The sequence below is a fragment of the Condylostylus longicornis genome, unplaced genomic scaffold (genome assembly GCF_029603195.1).
Source record: "Condylostylus longicornis isolate FDR11 unplaced genomic scaffold, ASM2960319v2 ptg000011l, whole genome shotgun sequence".
NCBI classification, from domain to species: domain Eukaryota; kingdom Metazoa; phylum Arthropoda; class Insecta; order Diptera; family Dolichopodidae; genus Condylostylus; species Condylostylus longicornis.
Window position 1 is genome coordinate 518854 of NW_026577980.1, and position 12832 is coordinate 531685.

Below are 12832 nucleotides of genomic sequence, written 5' to 3' on the forward strand. Positions count from 1 at the left end.
TTTAAAGGCTTCAAATTGTTTCAATGTCATTTACCAAATTATCGAGTAGTAAAGTTTATAATCTATAGTTATAATTATCTAAATATAATGATTCACTTATTAAATTTTTTTGGATAAATAGTTTTCAAGTTCAAATTTTAAATTAAATAAAATTTTGGAGCAAAAAATAAAAAATAAATACTACGCTTTATATTTGCAATTATTTTAGAATAAATCGCGTAATTTTCCCGATATAATAACGATTTCGTACCGAGTTTTTCATTTGTGACTTCATTTCTGAAATTTTTATAACATCATTTACTAAGAAAAACTAGTATGTGTAAATACTGCTTACATATGTGTAAATACTGTTGTAAATACTTTAATATTTACGGTTCTATAAAAATCGGCGAAGAGAATAGTTAAGCTAATTGAATGAACATTAACACACAAAAATAGTGAAACATTTAAAAACATATTCGACGAATGGCTTCTTTGTCCGGACCAAAAATATTATTACTTCAAGCTATTCAAAATAACAGTATTGTAACCTAAATTGTTTGTTAAACTTGTAATTCAAAATTTTAATTTGACTGTTTTGACAACTCATTCGTATCAAATTTAAATTCGTCTGTCATAGTACCAAAAGTAAATATTTACCTCATAGTACCAAAATTTATATTTAAAATTGTTTTCATCTTCACCAATCATGAAAATGGCTTTGATTTCAAAAAATAGTCGAAAATGTTTTCGAAATTTTTCATTCGATCGTAATGTTATAAATAAAAATTCATCTTTTGTAGCCGGGAAATTCTAATAAGTGTTCGTACATACAAACTTACGTACATATGGATGTATAATTTATACACAAAATTAAATCGCTGAAAAGTGCTAAAACTTTTAATCACCATCACCTTAAAAATAAAAATAAATGTTAGTAAATACATAAAATTTGCACCTTTACTCTTGATATTCTTTTTGATATTTTTTTTACTAATATTTATTTTTGTTGTGTTTTTCTCTAACAAAGTTTCATTAACCTTGTTGTTTTTTTAATACATACATACATGTTTTTTTAATAACATTTCTTGCTATATTTAAATTATAACACAAGGTATGTACATACATATGTAAATATAAATACAAATTTTCATATTCTTACAGAGTCACAGATAATCAAATACATATACATATACATAAACACAACACACTATAAAATTATTGAATGTTATTTAACGCTTGCTAACTCGATTATGGAATATTTATTTAAAAAGCAATAAAACAGACAAAAAAAAGACTAAAATATTAGCAACTTTTTAAAAAATTAAGACGTCATTTAAGTAAATAAAAAAAAATTTGAAAAAAGCAAAACACAAAACACTTTAAAAGAAACATCTGAGCCTCAGCAATATTAGGCTGAACGTCAATTGAAATGAGATTTAGTGTAATAGAATCCGCTATTCTAACAAGTAGGAATATGTTAACTAGATTTTCGATTGTAGTAATAGATGTTTCCCAACTCTACTCAAATTATGACAGGTTGTAATAGAGTAAAGACTATTGAGAATCTGTAATTCAAACGAATAATAAGAGTCATTACAGAAAAATGTAAAAAATTTAAAACATTGGAAGTCTTTAATTTAATTCCTGGAACACTGGAGTTAAAAAAATCTCAGAATATTGAATAATGTTGCTATACAATATAATATTGCTACTGCATTACCTGACGAGAGAATGTACCTGACGAAAACAAATGCCAGAAAGCCCAAACGATATATAAAAAGTTCGAATTATTTCATCTTGGGGTAGAGATATGAAAATTCGACTGTTTCATGACTTAATATGAAAACAGAACAAGAGTGATTTTCTGCGGCGAAATGTCAAAATTCATATAGAATACACATGGAGGAAATCATATATGTGAAATACATGAATTTAATGGAGGACGTTAAAATAGCCAAAATTCGACGTATGTTTGACATTATATGCAAAATACTGAAAGTATAGCTGTTCCGCAGTTTTATATTAACAACACATATCGTTCGTCATTTTCGCTCTCTGCTTTAGTTCTGTTTTTACACTTAGCTAATTGACCTAAATACATATACATACATATGTATGTACTCGACTCAATGCAAGCTATCTTAACCCATAGCCACTGCAGTTTTGTATGTCCAACACAACTTCAAATGCTTTTTTAATAAACATGTTCAACTTAAAAATAGAAAGCTTTTAAAAAAATTATAAAAAATTATTTTGTTGCGATTGAAATTTTTAATTTTCCTCTTCCCTTTTTTTTCTTTTTAAAGTTTTTTGACACCTGAGTCACCGCAAACACAATAATAAAACAATAAAAAAAATTTTAAATGATTTTTTAAAAAATATTTCTAAAATTTTTTACTCACTTAAAAAAAAAACAAAATCTAAATCAAAAATGTTTTCTCCAAATTGTTTAATTTTTTAAAATGAAACACTAAAACCGCGGCTACATATAATTTCTATACGCTTTTCAAATACATACATACATTTTTCTAAATAGCCGTATGTATGAATGTATATGCACACATTAATATTATAAAAAATCACGAAAAAAAACTTCACTTTATCATCACACAACAATTGACCTTCAAAAGAATGTCCGCGTTATGCAATGTGAACCACACATAAAAACCTACAACAAAAGTACTGAAAAAAAATAAAAGCAAAAATGTGGAAATAAATCTCATTTCGGTGAGCGAGTGAGTGAACATTAACACACTCACACATCCATCTTAGGTTTTAATAAAAAAAAAACGTTCATACTTTTTTTTTATTTTCAATTGAATTGGTTTATATTTTTTAGTCAGAATGGATGAGATCTACATTCTAGAATGAAAATCACTTTAAAATAATTTTCATCATTCATCATCATAATCACTCAACTATTTTTCTCCACTAATTGAAATACAATATTTTCGATATTTCAAAGTTGAAACTCATTGAATGAAAATTTCAATTTAATATGGAAAATCTACTTATGTATGTGTGTATAAGGTACTAAGGCATAATACTAATCACCCTATTCTAACCCCCTAAACTTTCATAATGTTCCATGGAAATTATAATTAGCAGTAAGTTACTGATATACTTAAAAACACCTTAAGTATATGAATTTTTCCCAAACTTAATTAAAATAAATTTTAATAAAATATTACAAGAGCGTCCTAAACTTCAACTGCGGTGATTAGTATTGTTAGATAGATACTGACACTTGAAACTATGGGTAAGCATATTTCAGTCAATATACTCTTTCAACGTCTTTCAGGTAAAAAGGTGTGGTGTTGTTAAAGTGAGTGTAATAGTCCATTGAGTCAGTTGAGTTTGTTGCATTTGAAAAGAAATTTAATAGGAACCCAAAGCCTTTACCGCAGCCTGACTGTCGAACATTATTGCCGTATCGTATCCGCAACAAGTCATATCCAAGTTTAGTATTGTGCACCTTTCTGTAGCGCATATTTCCGTCTGAATACGGTGGCCCTGGTAACTATTTCCAAGACTGTTTCCTCGTATTTATTTCGTCGAAATCCCTTGTAAAATGTTAAACCTAAATATTGAAAATCCCTCCTTCAGCCCAATGGTTTCTCCATCTAATATCGCTGGCTTCTTTTTTTAGTGAAAGGCACCACCGTGATCTTAGCCTGGTTCAATCTTGGCCCCACTGTAGACCATCATCTCTGAAAGTTGTCAATCACCCAGTCGATCCGCTATTCTGTGCAGACATGGTGGGCTCTTTATCAATCCTCCGGACGATATTCCTGTATTCCATTTTTTTTCATACTTCCATACATATATTCGAATACACAAATCCATATGCACATCAGTTAGGAGCAGACAAATTTATAAATTTATTTCAACGACTTTTTTGATTGAAAATGTTTGGAATTAAATTGCAAAGTGTTATTTGCAACTCATTTTTTTATTCGAAAATCTTTACAAATGCTCAAAGTTCTAATTGTAATTTAATTTCAGAGAACTTTTTTTTGAATTATTTATTATTTTTTTTGAAAGAGTGAGGAGCAAAAGAAGCGAAAAGGAACAAAAAAAAATCGTTAATAAAAGAATAATTTCGATTTTATAAAATTTTTATTTGCAAATTTTTGTTGTTTTCATTATTTTTTTTTTTCTTTTATAAATGCTAACAAACAGAACAGCAGCTATAGCGATTTAATAGCAATAATAATAACACAATAAGACTTTTGACACAATAAATGGCAATGAAATGTCAATTCTTATTTTAATGTTTATATATTTTTTTGTTTGTTTGTTGGTTTATGATTGCGAATATTTTTTACTATGACTGTGTCGCTGTCGTATGGACTAATTGCCATACAACAAATTAGAATAATTAAACGAGAGAGAAAAAAAGAACTTAGCAAAAGTGAACTGCGAATTGATTGACTTGATTTGTGCCGGGTCCGGTGCAATAACCATAATTAGAGTAGACGTACTCCACTTCACTCTATATTGTATGTATTTATGTACATAGGTATGTTGTATTTAAAATTTTTATATTTTTTTTAAGTATAGGAACAAAGAAGAAAAACACAAAAACAATTTAATAGATGAACATTTTTGTTTTAATCAATTCATTAGTGTTTTTTTTTTTTTGTTTAGTACCAGAAAATGGCATTAAAATAAATAAATTCCGATTTGTTTGGATGTATGTATGCATGCATATGGTTGTAAATGAAAATAAATTAAATCAGATGATTTTTCAGATTCTTTTTTTTTAATGCATAAATAAATTTCAAGGATTTATTATTTTTTTGTATAATTATGCGAGAAATTTGAAAAAGAATTTAAAAGTTAAAAAAAAAATTTACTAAATTTCTTTTGAGTACAAAAATTCTCTTGGACTCTACCGATGGAATTCATGATAGGGCTGAATTTTAAATTACTTTGGAAATAAAATCGATCAAGAATAATATTGATATATTACGCGTTACCTTGAAATTTTACGCGCTGCTGTCATAGTAATTCAGGAGCTTAAATCTACTTATGATCGATTATTTTTATTGTAGAGTATGTAAAATAATTGTATATTCTTAGAAAATTAAAAAATCGGCTTTGACAAAAATCAATATGGCTCCATTGAAGGAAGTAGTACTAATTTGGCAGTTTTTTTTAAAACTAGATCATATCTTTGATGTTTTATATGAAGGTTATTGCACTGCGAACATTTTTATTGATGTAAATAAAGCATTACATGTGCTTACTCATAGTCGCCTTTTAGACTTTCATTAAGGTATAATAAAAAATATTATAAAAGCTATTTAGAAATGTCAAAGTAAAGAAATTAAAATTTGCAAAATGTAATCCACTCATAGAATCCTACAAATTATGAACTTAGCTACGACGTGGCCTTGCAAATAGTCCCAAATTCCACTCGTGGAGATTATGAGTTTGTGGGACTCTACCGATGGAATTCATGATAGGGCTGAATTTTAAATTATACTCCAGCAGTTTCATAAAAATTTTTCTCTTTTGCTATTTTATTGTGTTATAAATTAGAAGCTAAGTTTTTTAAAATCATTACAAATCATTCGCTGCGTGAATCTATAAGAAACAAAAACCTATTATTTTTTCACAACAACTATTAAAATATTCACATAAATTCAATAGATAGATCCCTTTAGATTTCATTAAAAAAATATTTTAAAAAAACCAAAAACTAAAAGTAAACAAATAAATTTTGTCCTTTCCTTAAATCACTCTAAGGATTAGTAACTATTTAACATAAATATTCAATAAAATATATCTAATACTACCAAATGACATTGATTAGTTTTGGTAAGATCACAAGATCTTAAAATATGACATTATTTTGGAAAAGAAGAACACAAATCTTCCATTTTTTTCTTTTCCGCTTTTTCAATTCCAAATGTTGCATATTAAATCAATTCCATTTTCTTATGTGTGCCCGTTTAGAGTCTAAGCATTACAAATCTCAAAAATTTCAAAATTAAAATAAATGAAAGACTAATTTTTTTTTCTTAGTCTACAAAAGAAAATGATCTACAACTGTGACTGATTTATTTTTATTTAACTATAACTAAGATTTTAATTTTAAAGGAAAAAAAAACGAAACATGCCGCGACGCGGTCTAGTTTTTGTATACATGCATGCATACAAGACTACATGTTCTCTTATACATATTTGCATATATACATATAAGTGTACACAAAATAAAATCTAAACGCATAAAAAAATGGAGCATGATATAAAAGAACGAAAACCCATACATAATAATTATGGAAACTTAAGACTAAAGAACTTTGGTGTGCATAGTTGGTACACATGAAGATAACTAAAGTTGGAGAAACAACAAAAATTACATTAACAATTTCATTTAAAATGCAATTTTATAGACGGAGCAACATCTGCATCCGTTCACTCGTTGTTCAGAGAACACTAAAACTAAACACGTCAACAAAATGTACCTATGCATGAACTTGTGTGTTTCAATATGAATCAACGTTTGTGTGTGTGTAAAGAAAAAGAATTGAAGAAAATCAAAGTGATTTCCATTTCTATTTTTACGAAATTGTTACACAGATTATTTTGTTAAAAAAACAAAACAAAAGAAAATCATCTTCACTTTTAATTTGTTTACATACTTACACAGCTTTACATTATGTATGTACGTGTACATACTAACATTTGATCTTATTTTTGTGTTAATTGCACACACCGTGTCAGAAATTTTTATTCTAGTTTAATCACAAAATCAATTGAAAAAAATTTACTGGATTAATTCTTGTATTTCATGAAAAATTTGTACAAGAGTACCATAGGGTCAACAATTAATGTGCAAGAGTTCTGGTAAAAAAAAAATTTTTTGGTAAACCTTGAATTAGTTGAACATTTTTTTTCTACGCTATTGCTAACGGTACAAAAATTTTAATTTATTCAATAATTTGTGTTTTTAAATAATCAGTTTTTATATGTTTCTATGTGTGTTTGAGGAATGAGAAATCGTTAAGCAATGGAATATGGCGTATCCATCAGTCACTGTTAATTTTTTGCGCCTGTCAGTCTTTATTACAAAACCTACAACGATTTTTGCATCCAATGTTTGACATCCAAACTGCATTGATGCGAAAGTCGTCGTGTAAACATGTATAACGTTGATACATAATGTTGATAAATTGAATTCTTACGTCTTTAAATACATACTGTATATAGTGTATAAATGTCATGTATATTACACATATTTATTATATATATACGAGTATGTACAAAAGAATGCTACTACCATAAAATAAAATATTAATATGTATTTTTATATTATGCATAGATGCATAGACTTAGAAATAAATCAACATTTCTTTTAGTTACAATATGTATGTATATATTCAAATGTAGATTTCTGTATATTCCAATGAATTTCATTGACTAAATGTCAACGAAATTCTTAAAACATTATTAAGTAAATTTAATGACGTTCTGTTGCCACAAATTTTACTTTTATATTTGAAGTTTTGTATTCAAAAACACTTAACTTTGACAGCCAGGAACATGAACCTTACATTACTATGCACATAATATGTCAACCACTTACAAAACGACTTATTGTGTAAACACATCTATTTTAAAAACAAATTTTATAACTGATTTATAATGTGGACGGTGAATATTAACGTATTATGACAGACATAACAATAAATTCCAATATTATTTCGAGAAATTCGCTCTTCCTTAATCTGCAAAATTTTTTTTTCATTCAAATTCTACAGACTATTGGAAAAATGAATAATACCTCAATATTGCACCATTGCCGTCAATTAAAATTATTATAATTAAATTGTAATTCTTCTACCCACATTTTCCACTCTTCTTTAAAATTATGAAATGACTAAGAGATGTCGCCGTTGTCAAATTTTTATTGTATTTTAAGAATTTTTGTAATTCGGCAATTTTAGGGTACATTACTTGAATTTTAAAGCTACCTATGTTTTGTATATAAGAATTTTGTATACATACATTATATGGCTATACGCATTCAGTATACACATTGTAACAAAAAAATTACAAAAAAAAATTTACTTAATTTTTGACGGTCAAAATCACATTTAACACAGTAAACTTCAACTTGAAAATTTTTTAAATACACTTGAAATATGAATTCAATTTTGGATTTTTGCTGTTTTTTTTTGTGTCTGCTTTTTATTTTTCCTAATTCCGCGTCTGGCTAAATCATTTTTTTGTGATTGTTAATAATGTTGCTATTTTCATTGTTGTCTCAAGCGGTTTTTTTTTTGTGTGTTGCGCTTAAAATCAAAAAAAAATTTTTGTTTATTTTACGAATTTGTTATTTTTCCGTTTTTTCTTTGTGAATTGTGATGAGGAACAGTCCAAGATGTGAATAATAAGATTTTGTTTAGATTATTTGAATTTTTTTGTTTCTGTTTTTCATTTATTACTGCGGCGAAGCATTGCACGATTACTTGTTGCACAGCATCTTTGAAGGTTATTATTTTTATATCTAACGGCAATACTGACGCTAAAATTTTTAATAGTGTGATTATTTGTTTTTCTCTTTTGTTGTTGTTTGCGGATTTTATTTTGTATTACCGTATAGATGGAGTAGACAATAAGAAATACAGTTTTAATGTATTAAAACTTTGTTTTCATGCATTTTCATGGTCGCCAAAACCTAATGTGTTTTCAGTAAAATTCGTAATAGATTAAAATTTTTAATCGTATAGTAAATATAAAATCGCGAATATCGATTTGCTTTGATTGTAAAATCGATTTGCTTTCTTAAATTTTTAATTTTTGCTTCTATGGCACGAATTTTAATTTGAAAATAAAGAATAATTATTTTGAGAATGTTTGGAGAGATAAACTGACTTTTATAATGCTGCAGACTCCTGATGTTTCAGCTTAAACCACACAAAAATCTTCTTATATAAATACGTAATCAGATTGAAAGTAAGATAGTATTGCTAGGTAAGTACCAATCGTTCCATAACACAAGGGCAAATCGCTTCAATTTATGTTAAGCAATATATTTCATAAATAACTTAATTGCTACTGGATCAACTTAACAATTTTAATTTCAATATTTCTCAATATCACTTCTGTGAATGCTAAAAGAACAAAGCGTCTTCTTTTTACGCTCAATCAATGAACAAATAGCGTATTTCTCTATCCTACTCAAAAGTGTTCCCACAATCGAAAATATACGAGTACACTCTGCATAACAAAATAACAACATCCAATTACATATTGTTGATGTTATACGTTTTAGTATATTCAGGTGGCTCCCCAAAATTTTCAAATGTTATTCGGTTATACCTTAGAAATTATGACAACTTATAGCAGCTGATATACAACTTCAATAGTTTCTTTGTCATATCTTAGAAGCTGTTGAAAGTATACATAGGTCACAGTCGTATAACAAATTCGTACGAATATAACAAAATTGACATGATCAACTCTATTTTTTCTCATTTTAATTAAAAAGATATGGAACACTCCTGGCTTTGAGTCACAAGTTACTAATAGTGCAAAATAAACATGTATATATGTATTGTATAACATACATGTACTTATCCACATTAATTATGGTTCAGATGATTTTGAAGGTGCAAAAAGAGGGAAAAAAAATTGGAGGTGTGAATTTTTTTTCTTATATTTTAATTTTTTCCATTTAAGACTAGTCTTGTATGCTTATTTAAATCAAACAACATTAAAATTTAAAGATAAATCATTTTTTACGCAATTTTGCGAAAAAGAGGAGAGAGAAGGTATAACACATTTTCGACATTATCATTTCATGTCAAACGAAAAAGCAAAACAAAAATATGGGTGCGAAATTGGGTTTTGTTTATTTACAATACATATTACAATTTCGTGTACAAAAAAAGACTCACAATTCATTTCCAATATATTTATTTAAGTATTTAACATCCATTATAACAGTTATCTGTTTTTTTGCAAAATTATTTAAAACTTGTATCTTTGGTATTCTCATACATCATATGTACATACTTGAAAACGCATAAATACCCTTGTACAATACATAAACAACGTATATTTTATGACAATTGCGATCCTGTATAATAATTATAAGCTGCGATACGATTAGTATTTGCGTTAACGAATAAATTGCGTACAATTTTTTGAGTTTCGCTAATTATTTAAGTTAATTTTAAAAAATTGATGTCTCTTAGGTGGCACTCACAAAACTTTTGGCATTTACTTTACTTTGTAATAATTAACTTTTATGGATTAAAACGGTTTTTTTTTTCAAGCTTAAAATTTGTTACGTCATATAAGTCAAAAATATAAATATAGGTTGTCGTGGGGCTTATTATAGATTTTAGAATGGAGGTGATAATTACGTATAACTGTAAAGTGAAAACTACATTATAAATGAGTAATTTCCTTAAATAAAAAAACAAGCAAATTATTTAATTTTTGCTGTTAAATATTTTTTATTTTTTCATAATTCAAAAATTTACGTGAAATTACCGATAACTTTATAAGGTATCTACTTTAATTTACTAACCTTTTTGCAATATTTACATATTTAATAAAGGTTTATTTGAATCCAATTGTTTGAGTGTGAGAGGAAACTTCTTCAAAAATCTTGGAAACACCTTCAATATTTTAAGAAGTCTTAAGCGCAACTGCTGTAAGAATGTGTATTTTTGAAAAAGCAATTCCTAACACTAGAACCCAATTCTAATATTAGAAATTTTAAGCTTTTGCAGCTCTGCATTTTTAAAAATAACCTTACAAGAGGTCATACGTCACTTTTGACACAGTAGTAGCTGTCATTTCATTAAGATGTCAAAAATTTAATTTTAAAAGTTTGAATTCCCGATAATATGAAAACAACTTTGGCTGAAGACGGAGAAAGAATAATTTATATAATAATGATATATTCACGAATTAATAAAAATTCATTGTCAGGAAGTTTTCAAAGCTCATTTGAGGATCAAGAATAATATTGTATTATAGAATAAGACGGAACGCGACAACGAGCACTTTAAATCGTACAACAAAAAAAAATATTTCTGTTTATTTAGGTTTTTAAGCTTCGCGTATATACAATTTTTAGGGGTTTAAGTCGAGAAAGATAAAATAATCCCATAAATTGTCTAACATGGCACATTCATTATATATCTAGTCGCAATATACTTGTATACATAATATATACATACACATGTTTCCGTATACATTTTAAAATTAATAAATTTTCATCCTATTAAGGAATGTAGCATGTTAATCTTCTAAAAAACAGAAAACGAAGCCTAATAATGTGAATTCATTTAAATACAAAAAAAAAATCCTTTTTTTTTGTGTTAAGTTTTTGTAGAAGAAATTTAGAAATTAATTAATCCTTTTTGAAAAAAAAAATTCATTATCATTAAAAATCATTGAAAAATTTACATCAAAATTTTATGTTATTGTAGCTGCTGAGCCTGAAATAAATTATACTTATGTATCCCAGTGTACAGTAAACCCTACATGTACGTTCAATACACCCAATGAATTTTAAATTCAAGCGAATTCAAGATTAAAAATATGGTGAGAACTCTATATTTCTCGAGGTTTGACGGAAACACTAAAAAATTTTCTAGTTATATTTCGAATTCGAGTGAACGCTTGAAATTTCGAGTTGTATGAAGATTTCAACCTGTCACTGACCAATAGTGTTGCCAAATTAATTTTTGATAGTTGAGAAGATTTTTTACTTTCATGGCAACTGAATTTAGTTTCTAGTTAAAACGAAATTCGAATTAAAGTAATTCAACTAATATATTGGTTTCGACTTAAGGATATTTTGATTTGTAGGAATTCGAATTATGATGGCTTATGATGTTTTTCAGAAAATTTAAATAAAAATGAAAATTATGCCAGGATTAAAATTAAATTTATGTTTGTAATGCCATATTTTTTCTACTAATACTGGAATTAATCATAAATATTGTAATGAGATAAGGTATTCGGAGATAAAATAATTTGAACCGTTGTTGTTCCTTTATCTACATACATACATCTTTTTCATTTTATCGAATTTTTGTGGATAGCAATTTCTTTGAAAATACAACAAAAGTATATAGAAAACTCAATGTAATATAAATATCACTTGGCCATATATATATATACCATGTATATATATAGCCATCTACAGAATCTTATTTATTCTAACTAATTGGATATTTTTAGTAAATTAAGATTTTTATTATTATTTTTATTTCGAATTAATTTTTACACGATCTTATTATCCATTCTGTGCTCAAATAATGAAAAGGTCAAAAATCTGCTAGGCAGTACTTACATATTATATACATACATAATGTGTATGTACACAAATGTGTAGGTTCACGTTACAAAAAATATTGTTGTTAAGTTTAATTTTAAATGGCAAAACCTATATTATCCTTTTCGCAATAGCTTTTGCATATATGTAAGAGTGTACATAACGTCTATCTTATACAAACTCTTATATTGTATGGAAGATATGTACACAATTTAATATGTTATGAATATCATTTTGGAGTTGATTACAGGTGTTGAAAGGTTTTATATAGCACTCACTAAACAAAAATATTATTATTTTTTTTTAGATTCTCTTGTTGTTTTTACATTTTCATTTAATGTCAACGTCATATCCAGACAACTTTGAAATTAATATCTTTATAGTATATATATACATATGTATGTATATGTATATGTAATTACAAATTCGAATGAAATTGTTGTTTGTTCTTTTGTTTGTAAAAAGATATATTTTTCAATGAAGAGTCCGAAATTTTTAATATTGAATTGAAATTTTGAGTAAATTATCAATATAATA